Raw genomic sequence first — 23,727 nt, 5'->3', positions numbered from 1 at the left:
GGGAATTTGCAATTTTTAGAATTTGGGGGTGTAGAAATATGGGGATTTGGGAATTTGCAATTTTTAGAATTTGGGGGTGTAGAAATATGGGGATTTGGGAATTTGCAATTTTTAGAATTTGGGGGTGTAGAAATATGGGGATTTGGGAATTTGCAATTTTGAGAATTTGGGGGTGTAGAAATATGGGGATTTGGAAATTTGAAATTTTTAGAATTTGGAAGTGTAGAAATATGGGGATTTGGGAATTTACAATTTTGAGAATTTGGGGGTGTAGAAATATGGGGATTTGGGAATTTGCAATTTTGAGAATTTGGGGGTGTAGAAATATGGGGATTTGGGAATTCGTAGACATCAGAATTTGGTAATGTGTGAATTTCTCAAATCTTCCAAATTCACAAAATTAAATTTCCAAAATTCCCAGACACAAAAATTTCAACCTACAAAGATTAAGGGGTTGAAAATTAGAAACATTGCCTCTAACAATTAAAAATACTAAAACTTACAAATACTTACAACTAAAAATATTTAAGTCAACAATAATTAAAATTTGAATCAGCAGAAAAGTTTAACATCTCCACAATCAAAAGCACCATAAACCTTGTAATAAAAAATTATCCCAAGTATGAAGTCTCCTCTAAATCCCTCAAAAGATTAATTCATCCATCAGTCCGTTTCCTCCAGATCGAAATACGTGTTAAAATCGATACGGTATGCGTTTGACTGGTACATCGTGGCCATGGTTATTACCACACCGTGCATCTACCTGATCATGCATACAGTAACTATCTGGCGCCTCTATTTGCTCCTTCGTTGCAGCCCGGTCTCTCATAATGCTCCTTACGGATGCACACGAGGGAATTGAAGCTGCAACTGCACCTTGCACCGGACAAGTAACCGCTACGGTATGCCTGCCAAACGGTTCAGTTAACGGATACTTCGAGTATAGGGCGCGAAACTGTTACGAAACTGAAGCTGAGAAATGGAGGTAGAACGGAGGACGAGATGCGTCTACTCTCTCTCTGCGTTCAGATAATTTCGTGGCAAGTTAATCAGACACCGCCGGAGGCACCGGGGATTCGACGAAGAGAAACTGGATGCACTCGAAAAAAATAAAAAAAAGAAAACGTCACGTAACAGCTGCTGTTAATAGCCTGTTTAATCGCGGACTCGAAACCTCTCGTTCTCACGCTTAGACTAATTATAGTGACTTAAATCCAACCGTGTCGAGACAGCGGACAGCGGATGCAAATAGCTGAGCGGTGAATGCTTTGTTGACGATTTCAGGGTGCATCGGTATACATTCTCATTATATCGAGTTTAGAAATTTTTAAGTTTTCAATTTTTGCATGTGCAAGGACTCAAGTTTGTATGTTTTGAAAACATTAAGTTTCTGTATTTTTTAACTGTTAAATATTTTGAATTTCAACCCCCAAACTTGTGATGTTCAAAATTCACAAATTTCTTAATTTTCAACTCCTAAATTTCTGCATGTGCAAGTACTCGAGTTTGCATATTTTGAAACCATTAAATTTTTACATTTCTTAGTTGTTAAATATTTTGAATTTCAACCCCCAAACTTGTGATGTTCAATGTTCACAATTTTCTTAATTTTCAACCCCTAAATTTCTGCATGTGCAAGTACTCAAGTTTGTATATTTTGAAACCATTAAATTTTTACATTTCTTAGTTGTTAAATATTTTGAATTTCAACCCCCAAACTTGTGATGTTCAATGTTCACAATTTTCTTAATTTTCAACCCCTAAATTTCTGCATGTTTAAATACTCAAGTTTGTATATTTTGAAATCATTAAATTTCTACATTTTTTAACTGTTAAATATTTTGATTTTCAACCCCCAAACTTGTGATGTTCAAAATTCACAAATTTCTAAATTTTCAACCCCTAAATTTCTGCATGTGCAAGTACTCAAGTTTGCATATTTTGCAACCCTTAAATTTTTACATTTCTTAGTTGTCAAATATTTTGAATTTCAACCCCCAAACTGGTGATGTTCAAAATTCACAAATTTCTAAATTTTCAACCCCTAAATTTCTACATCCCAAAATTCCTCATTTTCCCACCCTCACTCCTGACATTCTGAAATTCCTAAATTTTCAACCCCCAAATTTTCACATCCCAAAATTCCTAATTTTCCCTCCCTCAATCTTGACATTCTAAAATTCTTAAATCATCAACCCTTAAATTTCTGCATGTACAAATACTCAAGTTTGCTTATTTTGAAAACCTTAAATTTCTACGTTTCTTAGTTGTCAAATATTTTGAATTTCAACCCCCAAACTTGTGATGTTCAAAATTCACAAGTTTCTAAATTTTCAACCCCCAAATTTCTACATCCCAAAATTCCTAATTTTCCCTCCCTCACTCCTGACATTCTAAAATTCCTAAATTTTCAACCCCCAAATTTTCACATCCCAAAATTCCTAATTTTCCCTCCCTCACTCCTGACATTCTAAAATTCCTAAATTTTCAACCCCCAAATTTTCACATCCCAAAATTCCTAATTTTCCCTCCCTCACTCCTGACATTCTAAAATTCCTAAATTTTCAACCCCCAAATTTTCACATCCCAGAATTCCTAATTTTCCCTCCCTCACTCCTGACATTCTAAAATTCCTAAATCTTCAACCCCCAAATTTCAACCCTCCAAAATTTCCAAATCTCCCCTCCACAAACCTCTACATCCCAAAATTTCTAAATCTCCCTCCCCCAAAAATTCCTTCCATCCAAATGTCATTTAAAATTTCTCCCAACTTCCCAAAATAGCAAATGTATAAACGGAAAACTAGAAACGTAACATTTCTTCCAGTACCCGAACAATAGGATAGTTCCAGCCGAAACGTATGCACGCAAACGAGTTGAACACGATAAAACCAATGTGGAACAACGTGTTTACAGTTTTATGGGGTGTTGGTTAAATGCGACGCGATGTACGGACTTTAATAACTCTCGCGTGATACTGGAACAGAAATACGTCGGTGATTTACCGGTGTGCGGCCATTCCGTTTGTCTATGAACAACGAACGTGCATACGACAAATTTGCACTCGTTCATTTTACACTGAATTGCTTAACGATCAACGGGACCGTGAAATATCATCATTTCTGATATTGCATCGATCTCCCTATCTAATAACGCGACACGACTATCGCGGAGTTACATATCAAACGGTTAACCCGCTATCTCGATGCTATATTGATATTACCGAGAACGTACAATCAGGATTTATTGCGATTTATGACTGATTTTTGTGTGTACTGTTTATCTTTTGACGGGTTTTCAATTATTGTTGATGACGTTTAAGATATTAACCCTTTGTACTCGAGAGGCGTCTCTTAGGCGCCATTCGATTTAATACAATAATTTAGAAGAGGCATTATTTAATTAATCCTATAATAGTGCTTATGTGATGTATGAACATAGTGAAATTGACAATAGTGGAAATTATTAGTAGAGAAATAATAACTTCGAAAGAAGTCATTTAACATTTTAATTAATATTTTAATGTTGCTGTTTGCAAACAGTAAAATTATCTTCGAGTGCAAAGGGTTAGGTTTTTGTTCGTTGGTTGATGTAAGTAGTGTGGAGAGATGTGGATTATTGAAATTTATGTGTATGGTGACATTTTTAGGGTTAATGAGATTTTTTATATTTTTGATTGTGAGGATTGGTAAGGTTTTTGTGGAGATTATTTTGGGTGTTATTGTTGAGATTGTGGAGATTGTTGTATTTGAAAAATTGTATTTGATATGGGGCCTGTCACTGTAGATTCTGACATATGTGGTCAGACACACATATGTAGATTATTGAGTTTATTAAGTTTCTCAAAATTTTTTAAATTGTTGAGGTTGTCAAGATTATTAAAATTACTATTATTAATATCATTAATACTGTTACATTTAGGAAATTATATTTTAGCAACGTGTTGAATGACATAGGTAGATGCAGACATATGTGATCAGACACACCATATGTAGATTATTGAGTTTATTCAATTTCTAAAAATTTTTAAATATGTTAAAGTTGTCAAGGTTATTAAAATTACTATTATTAATACTATTAATACTGTTACATTTAGGAAATTATATTTTAGCAACGTGTTGAATGACATAGGTAGATGCAGACATATGTGATCAGACACACCATATGTAGATTATTAAGATTATTAAGTTTCCCAAAATTTTTAAAATTGTTAAGGTTGTCAAGGTTATTAAAATTACTATTATTAATATCATTAATACTGTTACATTTAAGAAATTATATTTTAACAACGTGTTGGGTGACATAAGTAGATGCAGACATATGTGATCAGACACACCATATGTAGATTATTGAGTTTATTAAATTTCTAAAAATTTTTAAATATGTTAAAGTTGTCAAGGTTATTAAAATTACTATTATTAATATTATTAATACTGTTGCATTTAAGAAATTATATTTTAAAAACATGTTGACTGCAATAAGTAGATTCTGACATATGTGGTCAGACACACCATATGTAGATTATTGAGATTATTAATATTATTAATTAAAACGATACTTAATCTTTCTATTTCACCTTTTTCATCTGTTAGTACATAATGTCTGCCATATTAACAACTCTCAAAATATTTTTTCGTCAGAATTTTCCATAAATAATTAATGTAATTAAACTTGCAACACTGGTCACCTATGATCATACCAACGAACATATTAACAAAATGCATTGACTCATCTACCTACTAGTTAGCACTTACCTACCTCACGATTAACCTAACCTAACCTAACATCTCATCTAAAATTAATGAAAATAACTACTATAAAATATTGGAAATCATTCAATGGAATAAATTAGTATTTACAATAAACGTGCCGAGAAACTTGTCGAGCATGTTTTAGTCACCGTCGCGATGGTGTTTCAATTTTCCATCCTGACCACAAGGATTTATTTTCAACAGGGTAAATCTATAAAAACAGTCTTACGTTAAGCTTACTCGACGCTATTAAGTTTAAGCAGCTTGCAACGCGTCGCGGAAAAGCTACGGTGCTAATAGGATGTACTCGCTTTATATACTTGGGCCAAACGAAACGCGAATTTAGACTCCCCGCTGTTTTGCAACGGCGAAACGTTGGGAAAAATGTCCGGTTGGTTTACGAGCTTATTTGCTGGTTGTTCAGTTGAAACGCGTTAACAGTTAATCAATAACGTTACGTTGCCAGGAAAACCGTTCGGCTTCGAGTTTGTACAAACGGAAACGCTATAAACACGAACACGATGACGGGTTTCAGCTAATTTTGTATACTTTTCATTTTTCTTTTAGTGTAGTTCTATTTATGTGGACGTTCATTTTATTCTTGTTTATTGTTATTTTTAATCGTGTTTGTAGGTATTTTGTGTGGAGTTATTTTTAATCGTGTCTGTAGATTTTTTTGTTCATGTGTGATCGTGTGTCGAGTTACCTTCGTTCATGTGTGTAGCCATTTTTATTCGTACATGTGAGTTTCGTATGCATATGGAGTTATTTTTCCTCGTGTGTGTTATTTTCAATTATTTATGGAGTTATTTTCGTTCACATATGTAGTTATTTTCAGTCACACATGTAACTACTTTCAGTCATATGTGTAGTTGTTTTCAATCACATATGCAGCTACTTTCAAACATATATGTAATTATTTTCAATCATATATGTATCTATTTTCAGTCATATATGTGGTTATTTTCATTCACATATGTGGTTTTTTTCAATCACATATGCAGCTACTTTCAAACATATGTGTAGTTATTTTCAATCACATATGTATCTATTTTCAGTCATATATGTAGTTATTTTCGTTCACATATGTGGTTTTTTCAATCAGATATGTAGCTACTTTCAGCCATATATGTAGTTACTTTCATTCACATATGTAGTTATTTTCAGTCACACATGTAACTACTTTCAGACATATGTGTAGTTGTTTTCAATCACATATACAGCTACTTTCAAACATATGTGTAGTTATTTTCAATCATATATGTATCTATTTTCAGTCATATATGTGGTTATTTTCATTCACATATGTGGTTTTTTCAATCACATATGTAGCTACTTCCAATCATATGTGCAGTTATTTTTATTCACATATGTAGTTATCTTCAAATACATATGCAGTTACTTTCAGTCATATATGTAGTTTTATTCAATTATGTTACATACTTATTTTCAGTTACATATGTAGATATTTTTACCCACATATGTGGTTATTTTCTATCACATATGTAATTATTTTCATTTACATATTACAGTTATTTTAAATCACATATGTAGTTATTCTCATTCATATATATAAATATTTTTGTTCACATATGCAGACATTATTCTCATACATATGTGAACATTATTTTTTCACACATGTGGTGATATATTGAATTGAACAGAAAGTTTACTGAGACATTTTCTGCGATTTTACTAAAATTAATTTGATTCGAATAGTTCAAGCAACACAGTAATTTTATATCATGAAGGCAACATGGAATTAATTTAATAATTTTTTGATTGCAGGATCGAGTCCACATATTTGTGTTTGAGTACCAGTCGTGCATGGTCCAGTTTCCCACAAGGGTGAGTTTTCTTTATAAATTCAAATATTGCCATAATTAGATATTTTTGTAATTACAGTGATCGATTCACAAGTTTTCTATTCAAAAATTTTTTTAAATTTAAGTTACTTTTTTCAAAAATATATTAATTTTTATTGAAATTAAAATTGATTGCGTCAAAAAGTATATTAACACTAAAATCATCATCCCAATCAAATTTACAAATTTCTTAAATTAAGTTACAAAATTTACTCTTTTCGGAGTATTAATTTTTACCAACAATAATACGAAACAAAAAAAGTAGTGGAATAATTAAAAAGGTAAATTTATACACACATAAATTTCGCGACGCAGAAATTTAATATCAAAATTCGTGCGGTAAATTAATTCGAGTTTGAAACTGGACCGTTCGCAGAAATTTCGAGTGCGTTAAAGGGTTAAGACTAATTTCGAGAAAAAGAGGGGTGACCGAAAATAGAAAAATACCGTCGCGATTTTACTGTGAGACCACTTGAACGTAATCGACGGGCGGAAAAGTTGCACGGGGGAATAAAAAGCACCACTTAAAATTCAAACGTGAAGCGGGTATACAGAGCGAAAAAGCATCCTCTGATTCGTGAACGATGATCGAGGGAGAACGAAACTGCGGAGAAGAGTTTATGGTTATAAAACACAGTTTATGATCCGAGATAGGCTGCGCTGGACGGACAGTAAACGCTTTATTACTGTCTCAAAAGTAACGCTTACGAGTAACCTCATACGTCGTTATGTTATTAATATCTGCTCAAAATATTCCTATAATCGTTCCATAACCAAAACTTGCATTCGTCATCAGAATATTTTAATTAACGCTGTGAATTAATATTTAGTTACATGTGACTTTATTTAACAAAGTTACAGTTTGCAAAATTGCTTTCTCGTATAAAAAAATTATTATTAAAACAGTAAATTAATATTTGTTCGATTTCCAATAATTGCAACGCGCAGTATCAGATCGTTGTCTCGTATTAGAAAATTAAAGTTGAAACAGCAAATTAAAAATTTGTTATGTATGATTTTACTTCGTAGTATTACAGCTTGCAATGTTGGACTGTTTCCTCGCGTAAGAAAATAAAAATTAAAACTGAACATTTTAAATTTATTATATGATTTTATTTCGCAGAACTGCACTTTGAAGTAACAGATCGTTTCATCAAATAAGGAAATTAAATATTAATAATTTATTATATGATTTTATTTTGCAGAACTGCACTTTGAAGTAACAGATCGTTTCATCAAATAAGGAAACTAAATATTAATAATTTTTTATTTATGATTTTATTTCGGAAAATTGCAGTTCGGATTGTTTTCTCAAATGGGAAGATAAAAATTAATATTTTACAATTTGTAATATCAGAAAGTTCCATCAGAAAGTTATAGAAACTTTCAACTACAAATAGCAAATCAAAATTGAAGTATCATAACTGTTATTTGTGTACCTACATTAATTTTCCAGTAAATTTATTACAGTAATTTATCACAAAAATGGTTTGAACTCTAGTGCAAGTTTTCCAACAATTCTTCGTACGTTTCTAAAAGTTGGGTTTAACAGACGGGGATTAATATGTATCCGAGTGATTCTATGCACGGCCTTTAATTTCCTGCTTGGAACAGGAATATTAATTTTAGTTAATTATCCGGAATATCCATGAAGCTTGCGCCTCGTTAATAAAGGGTTTCATATCGCGTGAAAATTCAGTCAGAAGCGATTGAAAGTTTCGTCATGAAGTTACAGGGTTGAGTAACGAAGAAAGGCGAAACGGGGACAGGTTTAAAGTTTTTATGGCGAAACGAACTTCAGGGTGATTCGCAATGCGACAGACAGATCAGCTGTCGGATATATAGGCGATTTATTCGATGAATTGTTATTGCAAAATAATTTATTCATTCGTTAATCAACTCTTCAATGAAATGTCACAAACGTTGTAAGAAGTACAAAGTCTTTGGAGAGGCACTCTCGAATCATCAAGTATGTTGCAAATTGAAAAGTACGTATCAGGTTTCAGGTATCAAGTATCAAGTTTCACGTATCAAGTTAAAAGTATCAGGTTTCAGGTAGCAAGAGTCATGTTTCAAGTTTCACGTATCGAGTTACAAGTATCAGGTTTCAGGTAGCAAGAGTCATGTTTCAAGTTTCACGTATCGAGTTACAAGTATCAGGTTTCAGATGTCAAGTATCATGTTTCAAGTATTAAGTATCAAGTTTTAAGTGTCATGTTTCAAGTTTCATATATCAAGTTTCATGTATCAACCTTCATGTATCAAGTTTCATGTATCAAGTTCCATGTATCAAGTTTCATGTATCAAGTTCTATGTATCAACCTTCATGTATCAAATTCCATGTATCAACCTTCATATATCAAGTTTCATGTATCAACCTTCATGTATCAAGTTTCATGTACCAACCTTCATATATCAAGTTTCATGTATCAAGTTCCATGTATCAACCTTCATGTATCAAGTTCCATGTATCAACCTTCATGTATCAAGTTTCATGTTTCAACCTTCATGTATCAACCTTCATGTATCGACTTTCATGTATCAAGTTCCAAGTATCAAGTACCAAGTCAGATCATTCGAAGTGAAATTCATTTCTCAAACACAGTCCACCTATCACTCATCAGGAATCCTAAATCGCGTCGTTCAATCGTCACTCGCTGACACCATGACGCACACACAAATCACATGACGCAACGTGCGTCACGAGTGCGTCATATTACAAGTCAAACACTTAACAAAAGATTGATGTATCAAGGAAAAGTTTGCAAAGATTATAAGAAGTGTTGGTTAAAGCTGAACGAATTCGATTTCCAGCAACATACAATATATATGACGCAACGTGCGTCACGAGTGCGACATATCACAAGTCAAAAGATTAATTAAAGATTGATGTATTAAGAAAAAGTTTGCAAAGGTGATAAGAAATTTCAGTGCTGACGCTGCACATACAATGGATCTTCGGAAAGAAACAATATACTAGATTGCTGTATCACGTGTGTTTGATTGATTTTTCGCTGATCTTCATTTAGAGTTCTGCGTGAAGTGTTCAGAGTTTAATATGAACTTGGTTTATTCGAATATGTATTGATTCTAATGGATCTTCAGGATGAAGCAGAGTACTAGTTTGCTTCAAATTCTATACGATAAGAATTGTTTTAATTATAATGTATCTTCAGTAAGAAACAATATACTAGATTCCTATATCACATATGGTACATTGATTTTTCGCTACTCTTCATTTGCGTCATGACGCACATATATTTGTTTCCATAAATTTTTAACTATTCATCAAGTACTGAATTTTTTAACTATTTATCTAATAGTCAATTTTTTAATTATTTATATATGTAGTCAATTTTTGAATTATTTATATATGTAGTTAATTTTTGAATTATTTATTGATTTAATAGTTCCTCCTTTGCTTAAATCAGTCAAATATTTATTATTCATTATTTGATTCTATTCAAGACTAGAAATTTTGTACACGACGATTACACACCATGATTCTAATTAGTGTACAGAATTATTGTTGCAATCTCCTTATTTACATTCACCTCTTGTAAGACAGTAATCGTGGAGAACACTCCCTTGTCAAACGTTGACAAATTAAACACGAGAGTGTTACGATTACAGATTTGATAGCAGTTTGTTTGAAATAAAAACAAGTGAACTCTCACACACAGAAGACTAATTACACGAATCTGTCACGGCTGACCAAAATGCCCGATTAAATTACATCCTACAGTGTTATTTATACCGTCGAATGTTAAAATCGAGGAGTTCTATTCGCTGTCGGTAATTTAATAAAGGAACAACAGATTCAGCGCTATTAAAACGTCTAACGCGATACATGTACCTATCAATCTTCATTAACCAGCTTTCTTTATTTCACACGAGATCACGATACATAAATCCGTTGAGACAACATCGGGCGATATTTCAGCGTGTGTAGGTTTAGAAAAAAAAAGGAACAAACATGGCGACGAAATATTCGAGAGCAGATGGTGGTCAATATCTGAATCTGTCAATTTTTTTCAAATATATTTGCCGCCGCCGCTTCCGCGAAACAAAAGCCAATCTCTTTCTGACGTGGTGTATCGCTGAAAAATTAAGTCGACCGATATTCCAGAAATACCTCCATGAAAAACGAAACCGCACTGACAAAAGGACAAATCATGAACGTGGTGGTGCAAAAAAATTGACGAAAAATGGGACGCTGTTTTTAACGGTGATGGTAGATTTTTTTGGTATTGCTTTTTTTTGTTATGTTTTAGGATTTGGAAAATTTTGAAGTTTGGGAATTTGGGAATTTGGGGGTTTGGAAATTTGGACACTTGGTAATTTGGAATTTTTTAGGGAGTTGGGAAGTTAGGAGTTTGGACATTTCATGATTTGGGGATTTAGAGATTTGGGAATTTGGGAATTTGGGGGTTTGGGAATTTGGACACTTGGTAATTTGGAATTTTTCAGAGATTTGGGAAGTTAGGAGTTTGGACATTTCAAGACTTGGGGATTTAGAGATTTGGAAATTTGGAATTTAGGGGTTTGAGAATTTGGACACTTGGTAATTTGGAATTTTTTAGAAATTTGGGGAGTTAGGAGTTTGGACATTTCAAGATTTGGGGCTTTAGAGATTTGGGAATTTTGGAGTTTGGGGATATGGGAATTTGGACACTTGGTAATTTGGAATTTTTTAGAAATTTGGGGAGTTAGGAGTTTGGACATTTCAAGATTTGGGGCTTTAGAGATTGGGGAATTTGGGAATTTGGACACTTGGTAATTTGGAATTTCTTAGAAATTTGGAGAGTTACGGATTTGGACATTTGAGATTTCGAGATTTAAAAATTCAGACACTCGATAATTTGGAATTGTTTAGAAATTTGAAAAATTAGGGAGTTGGATATTTGTAGATTTGGGGATTTGGAGATTTGAGAATTTGGGGATTTGTGGAGTGGAAAACTTGAGGAGTGTGAAATTTGTGGATGTAGAAATTAGAAAATGAAATTTGACACTTGAAACTTAATACTTGAAACATGATACTTGACACCTGAAACCTGATACTTGTAACTTGATACGTACTTATTTAACGACCAGACTTGATACCTGAAACCTGATATGTGAAACTTGATACTTGATACCTGAAACCTGATATGTGAAACTTGATACTTGATACCTGAAACCTGATATGTGAAACTTGATACTTGATACCTGAAACCTGATATGTGAAACTTGATACTTGATACCTGAAACCTGATATGTGAAACTTGATACTTGATACCTAAAACCTGATACTTGAAACTTGATATTTTAAAAGTTATTGTATATGTATGTACAATACTTTTGAAGGTACCTACTACTTTGAAGATAGCTACCTATACCTTTTCAAAAGCGAATTAATCATTCATGCTAGCTCTGTATTTCAAGTATATCAGTACCCCTCTTAATTTACATAATCCTTGATTGTACAAACTTAAACTTCTCTTATTACACAATTACATTATTTTGTACAGGTAATTTACAAATCAGGAAATTTGCTACAATATCCATTCTAAAATCTCAAACCCAAACACTCCAAGAATCACAAACACAAATTCATTTCAAATCACAAATTTCATCAAACATTTCCGAAGCTCTATTAAACTGGACCGAAACGTCCAGCTAGTTAACGCGTCCATGGTTAATGCAGGAAGTTGACACCATTACAATATCCCGAAATTGCTTTTGGAAACTAGCAACATTCGTTTCACTTAGGCTGCTTAGTTCGGCTTCTCAAGCTTCCCTGCACCTTGCTCTCCATATTTCTCTGCGTTATTCGATACACGGTTGGACTTTCGGTTCGAATGTTTTATGGGGTGAAAATAAACCGAGTTCCACGCGAGGTTTTATAGATTTCAACGTTGTTATTTAGCGACTATCGGGTGACAGTGAAAGTTTTTAATGGGGCCGTGACGTTGAATGCGAGAGAAGACGGTGGAATGTCGGCACGTGAGCAGAATTTAATTAAAATCTCGGGGATTAAGTGGGAAATAGTTGCATCACTTGGGATTGCTGTTAGAATAAAGCATTCGATGGAAATAAAGCGTTCGACGTTTTGTTATTTCATCGATTTTAACCGCTTAACCTATGGTTCACTAAGTCTGGTTGGTCATTTGAACATTCAGAAGAACACTGATGACTTGTCATGACTACTGATGATTTTCGTTTTTAGATAGATTTTTTGGGTGAAGGGTTATTTGTTTTTGTTGTAACTTGAAATAATATGGGATGAGATATTAGTGTCTTTGCAAATTTTTTGCAGGGTTTTTGGTAAGCTGGCAGTTTAGGGATTTGGAAATTTAGGGGTTTGAGGGTTTAGGTAGTTGAGGATTGAGAAATTTGGGGATTTGGGTATTTGGAGATGTGGGAATTTGGGGATTTGGGTATTTGGAGATGTAAGAATTTGGGGATTTGGGTATTTGGAGATTTAGGAATTTGGGGATTTGGATATTTGGAGATGTAACAATTTGGGGATTTGGGTAATTGGAGATTTAGGAATTTGGGGATTTGGGGATTTGGGTATTTGGAGATTTAAGAATTTGGGGATTTGGGGATTTGGGTATTTGGAGATTTTGGAATTTGGGGATTTGGGTATTTGGAGATTTAGGAATTTGGAGACTGAGAAATTCGGGAATTTAGGTATTCGGGGCCTGAGAAATTTAGGGATTTTGGATATTTGGAAATTTAGGAATTGGGGGACTGAGAAATTTGTGGATTTTAGAATTTGAGGGTGTAGGAATTTTGAAACTTCTCAATTTGGGAATTCTAGGGATTTTTTACCATAGGTACTTGGAAGTTTAGGGATTTTTGCCATATGCACTTGGAAATCCAGGGAGTTTTCTCATAGGTACTTGGGAATCTAGGGATTTTTACTATAAGTCCTTGGAAATCTAGAAATTTTTACAATAGCTACTTGGAAGTCTAGGGATTTTTACCATAGGTCCTGGTATATCTAGGGATTTTTACAATACCAACTTTGAAGTCTAGGGATTTTTTACCATAGGCACTTGGAAATCTAGGGAGTTTTCTCCTAGGTATTTGAGAATCTAGGAAGTTTTGTAATAGGTACTTGGGAATCTAGGGATTTGGGAATGAAACATCTTGGATATTTGGTGATTTGGTAGTTTAGGAACTTAAAGATTTAGAAACTTGGAGATATGGGGATTTAGGGACTTGTGAAGTTGGAAATTTGATAACATAGTGATTTAGGAATATGAATCTTTAAAAATATAAAATTTTGATAATTTGTAGATTTAGGAATCTGAGAATTAAATAAAAATTGTGTGATTTTGGTAATTTAGTAATTTTCAATTTCACAAATTGCAAAATCACAATTTTATAAATGGAAGTTTTCCAAAACTTGAAATTTTACTAATTTGTAATTTTGGGGATTTAACTTGAATTTATTAAATCAAATAATTAATTGTTTAATCATGTGAAAATTGAAAATTTTCTTATCTAGCGATCTCATCAAATTACAATACACACCATTTTGGAATACTAATAAACAATCACTTAAAAAATCTATAAAATCACAAATTCGTCACAAAGCCATCAATCACAGAACCCATCAAACATCCCTCAAAATTCGACGTCAATCAAGGGCTAAGAACGAGTCAGAAGAGAGACGAAACGAGTAACAGGAAGTGAAGCAATCAAGAGTCAGTAAAATTTCGCGAAGCGAACCGAAGTCAATCTTGATGAGTAAAACGATTTCGACCATCATCATCAGGACGTTAGATTAGCGGGGTCCATCAAGTTGGAAGTTGATATTACGTTTCCGGGGTTGTTTGTCTCTCGTTTCCGTTACCGGTGCACAGCGGAGAGTTTCGCCAGACGATTTGTCGCAGCCAAATGCAATTGTCCCCTTATTTCTTCGATAATTGCGAAATCGGTTGATGAAACTGACTGATTCGGGACGGGGAGGTTTCGTTCGCTAACGAACAGGGTGGTGGTCGCACACACGTGCACACCAAGGAACCAAAGGAACGATTAAAAGAGGAAGATTATTAATCGTCGATCGGACGTGCACGGAATACCCGACGAATAGGCGCGCATCGGGAGATTTTGGATTGGAAACCGAGGTTGAATCAACCTCTTTCGCGTTAAGCGCTCTTCCGATAAAGCCAGACATTCAAAACATTTCTCGTTTCCTTATGTGCGGTGAACGGTTTGTATTTCCTGCTGAAAATAAAATTCTAATTTGTGGAGATTATTGGAGATTCGATGTGGGTGGATTCAAGGTTTAGTTCTTTGTAAGTTGGGGGTATTAGACTTTTGGGGGTGTGGGGTTTTTGAAGGCGGAGGTTTGATATATTCTGAGTTTTTGGAATTTGGAAAATGTGATATGTGGAGTATTTGGGTGTCCAGGTGTTTGGGAACTTGGGGTCTAAATACTGGGTATGTGAGGATTTGGGGACCTAGAGGTGTCATCTAGGAGTATAGTATTTAAGAATATTGTAGGAGTATAATTCAGGAAATTTGGGATTTGGGAAGTAGGATATGTGGAGGACATGTGGAGCATTTGTAGACCCAGGTGTTTCAGAACCTAGGTATTTGTGGAGTCAACTATTTGTGATGTGAGGATCGGAGGACCTAGATGTGTCATTTACTATTATAGTATTCAAGAATATTGTAAAACATTTCTCTCTTCCTTCCTCATTCCTCTTCTAGGTAAAGCTTCCTCTGAAAATTGTGCAGCAACCAACTTCATACTCCAAGATATAAAATAAAATTTTGTACCTAGCCTCTCTAACATGTTGCAATAAAAATGTCAACCTAATCATTTTCTCAGCAAATATATATCAAAGGATTATCAAGAACCGACATGAACCAGTCCTTTGGCTAGTTCATTAAATACGCGTAAAAAGACAAATTTGGAATTTATTAATACAATTACGAGAAGTTTTAACGAGCTGAGATACAAGAGTGGTTCGTTAAGAGCGAGATGAAGTCTGACAGCACAGTTTATCTAGATAAGTTCGCGTGGAACGCGGTAATTTTATTAAAATCCTTCCGTCAAACAGCGCCAAGATCGACGAATAATTTCTGGAATCTTAACAACACTCGACCCGGGAGCTAATCAATCGTTTGAATGTCCGCCACTGAATGGTAATAATATTTCACACGGAACGCGGAACACAATAAACCACTTTAAAAACCGGGAACAACTCTTCATCGATCAATTCTACTTCGCTTCGGATCAAGTTAATTTTCGCTTACTGCGCAGCCACTCGATTCTATTTTTTTTTTTGGAACCGACTCTCGATTCTTTTATTTCGACCTCCTGTTTCTCGGGTTTTCTGAAATGGATTCAAATTTTCAAGTTTATTATTTATTGTGTTTTTGATGACTTCAAGATTTCATTTGGTAGGAGATTCTTTTCTTTTTTTGATATTTCAATTGCCGAATATTTGGACAAAATGGCTGTGAAGATTTCAAACGAAGATTGCTAAGTGACTAAATTTTCACATTTCTCGAGTTATCGTGTACGTAGCATAATAAAAGTATCAGGTATCAGGTATCATGTGCCAGGTATCAGGTTTCAGGTATCAGGTTCCAGGTATCAAGTTTCAAATATTAAGTTTCAAGTATCACGGTTCAAGTATCACGATTCAAGTATCACGTTTCAAGTATCAAGTTTCAAGTTTCATGAATCAAGTGTCATGTATCAAGTTTCATGTATCAACCTTCATGTATCAAGTTCCATGTATCAGCCTTCATATATCAAGTTTCGTGTATCAAGTTCCATGTATCAACCTTCATATCAAGTTTCACGTATCAATCTTCATATCAAGTTTCATGTTTCAAGTTCCATGTATCAAACTTCATATCAAGTTTCATGTATTAAGTTCCATGCATCAACCTTCATATCAAGTTTCATGTATCAAGTTCCATGTATCAACTTTCATATCAAGTTTCATGTATCAAGTTCCATGTATCAACCTTCATGTATCAACCCTCATGTATCAAGTTCCATGTATCAACCTTCATATCAAGTTTCATGTATCAAGTTTCATGTATCAAGTTTCATGTATCAAGTTTCATGTATCAAGTTTCATGTATCAAGTTCCATGTATCAACCTTCATATCAAGTTTCATGTATCAAGTTCCATGTATCAACCTTCATATATCAAGTTTCATGTATCAAGTTCCATGTATCAACCTTCATATATCAAGTTTCATGTATCAAGTTCCATGTATCAACCTTCATATCAAGTTTCATGTATCAAGTTCCATGTATCAACCTTCATGTATCAACCCTCATGTATCAAGTTCCATGTATCAACCTTCATATCAAGTTTCATGTATCAAGTTTCATGTATCAAGTTTCATGTATCAAGTTTCATGTATCAAGTTTCATGTATCAAGTTCCATGTATCAACCTTCATATCAAGTTTCATGTATCAAGTTCCATGTATCAACCTTCATATATCAAGTTTCATGTATCAAGTTCCATGTATCAACCTTCATATATCAAGTTTCATGTATCAAGTTCCATGTATCAACCTTCATATCAAGTTTCATGTATCAAGTTCCATGTATCAACCTTCATGTATCAACCCTCATGTATCAAGTTCCATGTATCAACCTTCATATCAAGTTTCATGTATCAAGTTTCATGTATCAAGTTTCATGTATCAAGTTTCATGTATCAAGTTTCATGTATCAAGTTCCATGTATCAACCTTCATATCAAGTTTCATGTATCAAGTTCCATGTATCAACCTTCATATATCAAGTTTCATGTATCAAGTTCCATGTATCAACCTTCATATATCAAGTTTCATGTATCAAGTTCCATGTATCAACCTTTATATCAAGTTTCATGTATCAAGTTCTATGTATCAACCTTCATGTATCAAGTTCCATGTATCAACCTTCATATCAAGTTTCATGTATCAGGTTTCATGTATCAAGTTTCATGTATCAAGTTCCATGTATCAACTTTCATGTATCAACCTTCATGTATCAAGTTCCATGTATCAACCTTCATATCAAGTTTCATGTATCAAGTTCCATGTATCAACCTTCATATATCAAGTGTCATGTATCAAGTTCCATGTATCAACCTTCATATATCAAGTTTCATGTATCAAGTTCCATGTATCAACCTTCATATATCAAGTTTCATGTATCAAGTTCCATGTATCAACCTTCATGTATCAACTTTCATGTATCAAGGTCCAAGTACCAAGTACCAAGTCAGATCATTTGAAGTGAAATTCATTTCTCAAACACAGTCCACCTATCACTCATCAGGAATCCTAAATCGCGTCGTTTAATCGTCACTCGCTGACACCATGACGCACACACAAATCACATGACGCAACGTGCGTCACGAGTGCGTCATATTACAAGTTAAACACTTAACAAAAGATTGATGTATCAAGGAAAAGTTTGCAAAGATTATAAGAAGTGTTGGTTAAAGCTGAACGAATTCGATTTCCAGCAATATACAATATATATGACGCAACGTGCGTCACGAGTGTGACATATCACAAGTCAAAAGATTGATTAAAGATTGATGTATTAAGAAAAAGTTTGCAAAGGTGATAAGAAATTTCAGTGCTGACGCTGCACATACAATGGATCTTCGGAAAGAAACAATATACTAGATTGCTGTATCACGTGTGTTTGATTGATTTTTCCCTGATCTTCATTTAAAGTTCTGCGTGAAGTGTTCAGAGTTTAATATGAACTTGGTTTATTCGAATATGTATTGATTCTAATGGATCTTCAGGATGAAGCAGTGTACTAGTTTGCTTCAAATTCTATATAATAAAAATTGTTTTAATTATAATGTACCTCGAGTAAGAAACAATATACTAGATTTCTATATCACATGTGTTCCATCGATCTTTCGCTTCCCCTAAAATATATTCATCACAACATATTTTCCGAAATAAACAATGTATCAGGTTGCTTTCTCCGTTCACGTGAACGTCCTCGCACGTTAAAGGATCATCGTGTACGATTGTCGATTAAAGAGGATCACTCGTTGATCGAGTTAATCGGTGGACGTTAACTTTCCTCGCGAGCTTAGCTTTGATCTCTCAATGGATGAGTTGATTCATCGCGTCGCCAGACTTGCAGGAAACTTGTTTACGACGTCGATCGGACACGAACAAAGGCAGGAAGCTCCGAAGTTAATCTCTTAGCTGGATAATAATAGCTGCGGGTACATTAGAGAGTTTAGAGGTAGACGGTCTGATACGCGCGATATTCGCTCGTATCGGCGAGGGAAAGCTCGACTGATCCGATTGAATGGCTGCGAAAAAGATTTCTTCCGCGAAACGCTTCGTCAGCCGTCGTTCTTCGTTACATTTTAAAGGACAGCCATATAATGCTCTGTTCCTCCACAATTTTCTATAATTTCATGCAATTTGTATGGAAATTGGAAGTCTCTCTAATGGACGCTTTCGTTCGTTTTCTTTTTTTCAAATCTTATATCACTTCTATTCTTTCACGTTCATCAAAAATTTTCTGCTTTAAAATTCAATTCTAAAACTTTTGGGGATTTCTAAAAATTTTGAAATTTTATAGTTAAAATGTATCACTTCGATACTCGTATTTGTCCAATTTTATGAGCCACATTTACACGCTACTCAATTCTGTTCATCATATAAACTCGCAGTTATCAATCGCAATTAATTGCAATTAATCAATATTCCCATACAATCGAATAATTGAAAGAAAAACGAAATCCATGGGAATTTCATGCGGAATTAATGTTATGTTAATGTCGTAAGTTGGTGAAGTCGGGAAATGATCGTATTCTGAATAATTGCAATTATAATGTGATTAATATTCAACGTATTCATGACATATCGAGCATATGGCTCGGTTATTCTCCGAACTAACTTCCTCGAATAAAATCGCCCGGAAATCTTTCCGGCCTCTAACCGCGTTATTTTTATCGAATTAATCGAACAGCGAATCGCCGAATTAAATCGTTACTTTTATCTAATTCGATCCGTTCGGCGAGAAGCATGGACGGATTACAGGCACCGATCTCCGGTGTCTGATGGTCGTCGTTGGAGAAAAAGGGGGCCAGTCATTGTAAAGAATAGTGAGCGTCTCTCACGATAATATATGTCCTCATATCAGTACGGAAGCCACGATGCATTCGGCGGCCATCATTCGGAAGTTTTCAATCACTCGACATGCAATCCGAATGCCTGATCCACCGAATTTTTACACGTTCGATGGGATAACACTGATTTTTTCCTCGGACGTGCGCTGATATCTCAATTTCACTGTTACATCCGGGATATCGAGATTTTAGTGTTACACCTGAGGAATATTCGATCTTCGGCGTTGTGGTTGAAGGAATATTTGATATTTACGATTATGACTGAATATTCGATATTTTACTGTTACGGCTGAAGAAACTATTAATTTTACTATTGTAACTGAAGGAAATATTAATTTATTATTATAACGAAAGGAACTATTAATTTATTATTATTTACTGGAGGAGAATTAACAGGAAGCATTTAGGATAATTCATGCTCAAATTAGTATAGTCAATAATTATTTTTATTTAAGAGTTATTTGTAATATTTCGAGTCTGACTCGTGACGTACTCATGACACACTCGGGACGCAATTTGGAGATGAAGTCTGATAGTTTTCATAGTCAACGATTGTATCGTATCAAATGGACGCAATATTTCAACTTACTTTTTCATTTTAATATTGCAGATGTGAGTAGTTCTGACGCACCAGGTGCGTCATAGTGCAAGAGGTTAATATAACCGCAGGAAATAAAAATTTTAGTATTGACCATATGAATTTTACGATTATATAATACCAACTTGACATGACATTTAAACTTTCTTTGTCTGTTTTAATATTGTGGCTATGACTTGTTCTGACGCACCTGATGTGTCATAGTGCAAGACGTTAAGACAACCGAAGGAAATTAAAATTTCAGTATTAATTATGTGAATTATATGATTGTATAATATCCAATTAACGTGATATTTCAACATTCTTTGTCTGTTTTAATATTGTGGCTATGACTAGTTCTGACGCACCAGGTGCGTCATAGTGCAAAGGGTTAAGACAACGAAAGAGAATTAAAATTTTAATATTGATTATGTGGGTTATAATGAAAATTGTCTTCAATATTAAATTGCAGGTAAAATATGAGCTTGAACATTTGAATTGTGGTGTGCGTCATGAGTGCGTCAGGAGTGCGTCATGATGTTGAGCAAGGGGTCGAATACTGTTTAAGTGTTTAGAGGAAATAATTTTCAAATTTTCACATTTTTAAATTTTGATGTTCTGAAATTTTCACATTTTTAAATTCACTTTTTCCCAAATTCTCACATCCCTATTTTCACATATGCAAATTCTCACATCCTCAAATTCACATATCTCCAAATTCTCACAAGAGTATTTCCACATTTGCAAATTCTCACATTTTTAAATTCACACATCTTCAAAATTCTCACATCCCCAAATTGTCACATTCTCAAATTCTCACATCTCCAAATTCTCTCATTCCCAAATTCTCACATCCCCAAATTCTCACATCCCCAAATTCTCACATCCCCAAATTCTCACATCCCCAAATTCTCTCATTCCCAAATTACCACATTCTCAAATTCTCACATCCCCAATTTCAAGTTATTCGCAAAATTCTCAAATCCCTAATTATTCAAATCCCAATTACTCAAGCACTAATTACCCAAATCCCAATTTCTCAAAACCCAATAACTCAAATGCCAATTACTCAAATTCCTAGGTTCTCAAACCCCAATTACTCAACTTCCCATTACTCAAATCCCAATTACTCAAATTCCTATGTCCTCAAATCCCCAAACTCTCACACCCCCAAACTCTCACACCCCTAAATTCTCACATCCCTAAATTCTCACACCCCTAACTTCCCACATCCCTAAATTCTCACACCTATTAATTCCCACATCATCAAATCCACGCATCCTTAAAATCCTCCCACCCCCAAATTCTCAAACCCCCAAAATCCTCCCATCCCCAAATTCCCAAACCCCCAAATTAAATTCCACAAATTAAGTTGAACCCACCACACGAACCCAAACGCAGTCGTCTACTACAAGCCCTAAAGAAAAGTGTCGTACAGCGTTGAAAATGTAAGTAATCGTTTCGTTTTGTATCGGGGGGTGTTAAATTGCAGTAGATGCATATAATCGAGGCAAGTGCGAAGAACGTCACACGCAGCTCGTGGCTGCACCGCGTTACGACGTGACCGGATTGCAGGTACGGCCGATTTGAAAGAATTGCGAGTCCATCCACGTAACATAAAATATAGTAAATCGGGCAGAGAGTAATGCCTGGCTCGTAAATAACATGACATATGTTCGTAGAAGGCACGGCTGGCATGCACGCGGTAAATCTCCCTCCGGAACGATCGATATAATGGCGTTGCCGATTGCAACGTTACGCGCGTGCACCGATCGATCGAACATATACTGGGCCGGTTACAATCTACCGGCGATACTTCAAAAACTTGCATGGACTTGAAAGCTGCCAAGGCCCCGACCTGCACCGATCAACGTCAAGTTTCTAGCAGGTTTCGCGGCAAAACACGGTTTCCGCAAACCACCCCTACTCATCCACCTTGCAACCCCCGTTCACGGCGGTTACTTACGAACAAGGGAAACCGTCGTGGCTTCTCTTCGAATTTGCGCCTTTGCCTTTCAACAATTCCCCGGGTCTGATCTTTAACGCATTATGACACGTGGCTTCTTTGCATTTTTAGGTGGCTTTCCACCCTTAGGTACTTTCACGCGATCACTGGGACAGTCTGTTTTGTAATATTTTTATTTGTGAACTTCTGGCAGGTATTATTTTTTTGTTGTGTTGTATTTTTATTTTTTGCAAATATTTTTATTTTTAACTGCAGTATTTTTATTTATTAAAGTCTGTTAGGTAGTACTTTTATTTCTATAAGGCTGTTAGGTTATATTTTTTTTCTAGCAAACAGTATTTTTGTTGATAAAATTTTGTTAGGTAATATTTTTGTTCGTAATATATATTTTGTTTATAAAATTCTGTTAGGTAGTCATTTTTATTTTTAGCGAATAATATTTTTATTTATAAAATTTCGTAAACAAATATTTTTGTGTTTTAAGTTCTATTAAGTTGCATTTCTATTTCTGACAAATAATATCTTTATTTTGAATTCTGTTAGGTAGTCATTTTTATTTTTAGCTAATAATACTTTAATTTATAAAATTCTGTTAAGTAGTATTTTTTATTTCTAACAAACAATATTTTTATTTCTAAAATTCTGTTAGGTAGTCATTTATATTTTTAACAAATAATAGTTTAATTTCCAAAATTCTATTAAGCAGTATTTGTTATTTCTATCAAACAATATTTTTATTTTTAAAATTCTGTTCGGTAGTCATTTATATTTTTAACAAATAATATTTTAATTTCCAAAATTCTATTAAGTAGTATTTTTTATTTTTAGCAAACAATATTTTTATTTTTGAAATTCTGTTAGGTAGTCATTTTTATTTTTAGCTAATAATATTTTAATTTATAAAATTCTGTTAAGTAGTATTTTTTATTTCTAACAAATAACATTATTATTTTTAAAATTCTGTTAGATAGTCATTTTTATTTTTAGCAAATAATATTTTAATTTCTAAAATTCTATTAAGTAGTATTTTTTATTTCTAACAAATAACATTATTATTTTTAAAATTCTGTTAGATAGTCATTTTTATTTTTAACAAATAATACTTTAATTTCTAAAATTCTATCAAGTATTATTCTTTATTTTTAACAAACAATATTTTCATTTTTTAAATTTTCTTTGATAATTTGTTTGTCACCAAATGTCACCATATATTTGTTACTCACAGTTCCAACATAAAAGCATTTTTACTAACGCTACTAAAAAAATTCTTAAATAATGTATGTCTAAATTAGAACATCATATATGATCAGCTAAAATATCAAAAATTGAAAACCACCTGAAACAAAAAATAAAAACAATTCACTTCAAATTAACCTATAATAATTTCATAATATTCTGACAGGGAAATCTGAGAAGCTTAAGCAAAAGCGTTAACCGT

General features: G+C 33.9%; 1 protein-coding gene across 6 annotated transcripts in view; it reads left to right on the top strand.

The window, feature by feature from the left end:
- Positions 1-23,727, top strand: part of LOC100881697 (uncharacterized) — a 497,276-nt gene that overhangs the window by 176,708 nt on the left and 296,841 nt on the right. For all 6 annotated transcript variants that reach the window (XM_076535024.1, XM_076535026.1, XM_076535021.1 and 3 more), the window contains one exon: positions 6,539-6,598. The gene's annotated coding sequence lies outside the window, so the exon portion shown is untranslated. The remainder of the gene's footprint in view (positions 1-6,538; positions 6,599-23,727) is intronic.

Source organism: Megachile rotundata, chromosome 8 (assembly GCF_050947335.1).
Source record: "Megachile rotundata isolate GNS110a chromosome 8, iyMegRotu1, whole genome shotgun sequence".
Classification (NCBI taxonomy): Eukaryota; Metazoa; Arthropoda; class Insecta; order Hymenoptera; family Megachilidae; genus Megachile; species Megachile rotundata.
Note: the sequence above shows the minus strand (reverse complement) of the source record. Positions and strands in the feature narration are given on the sequence as shown.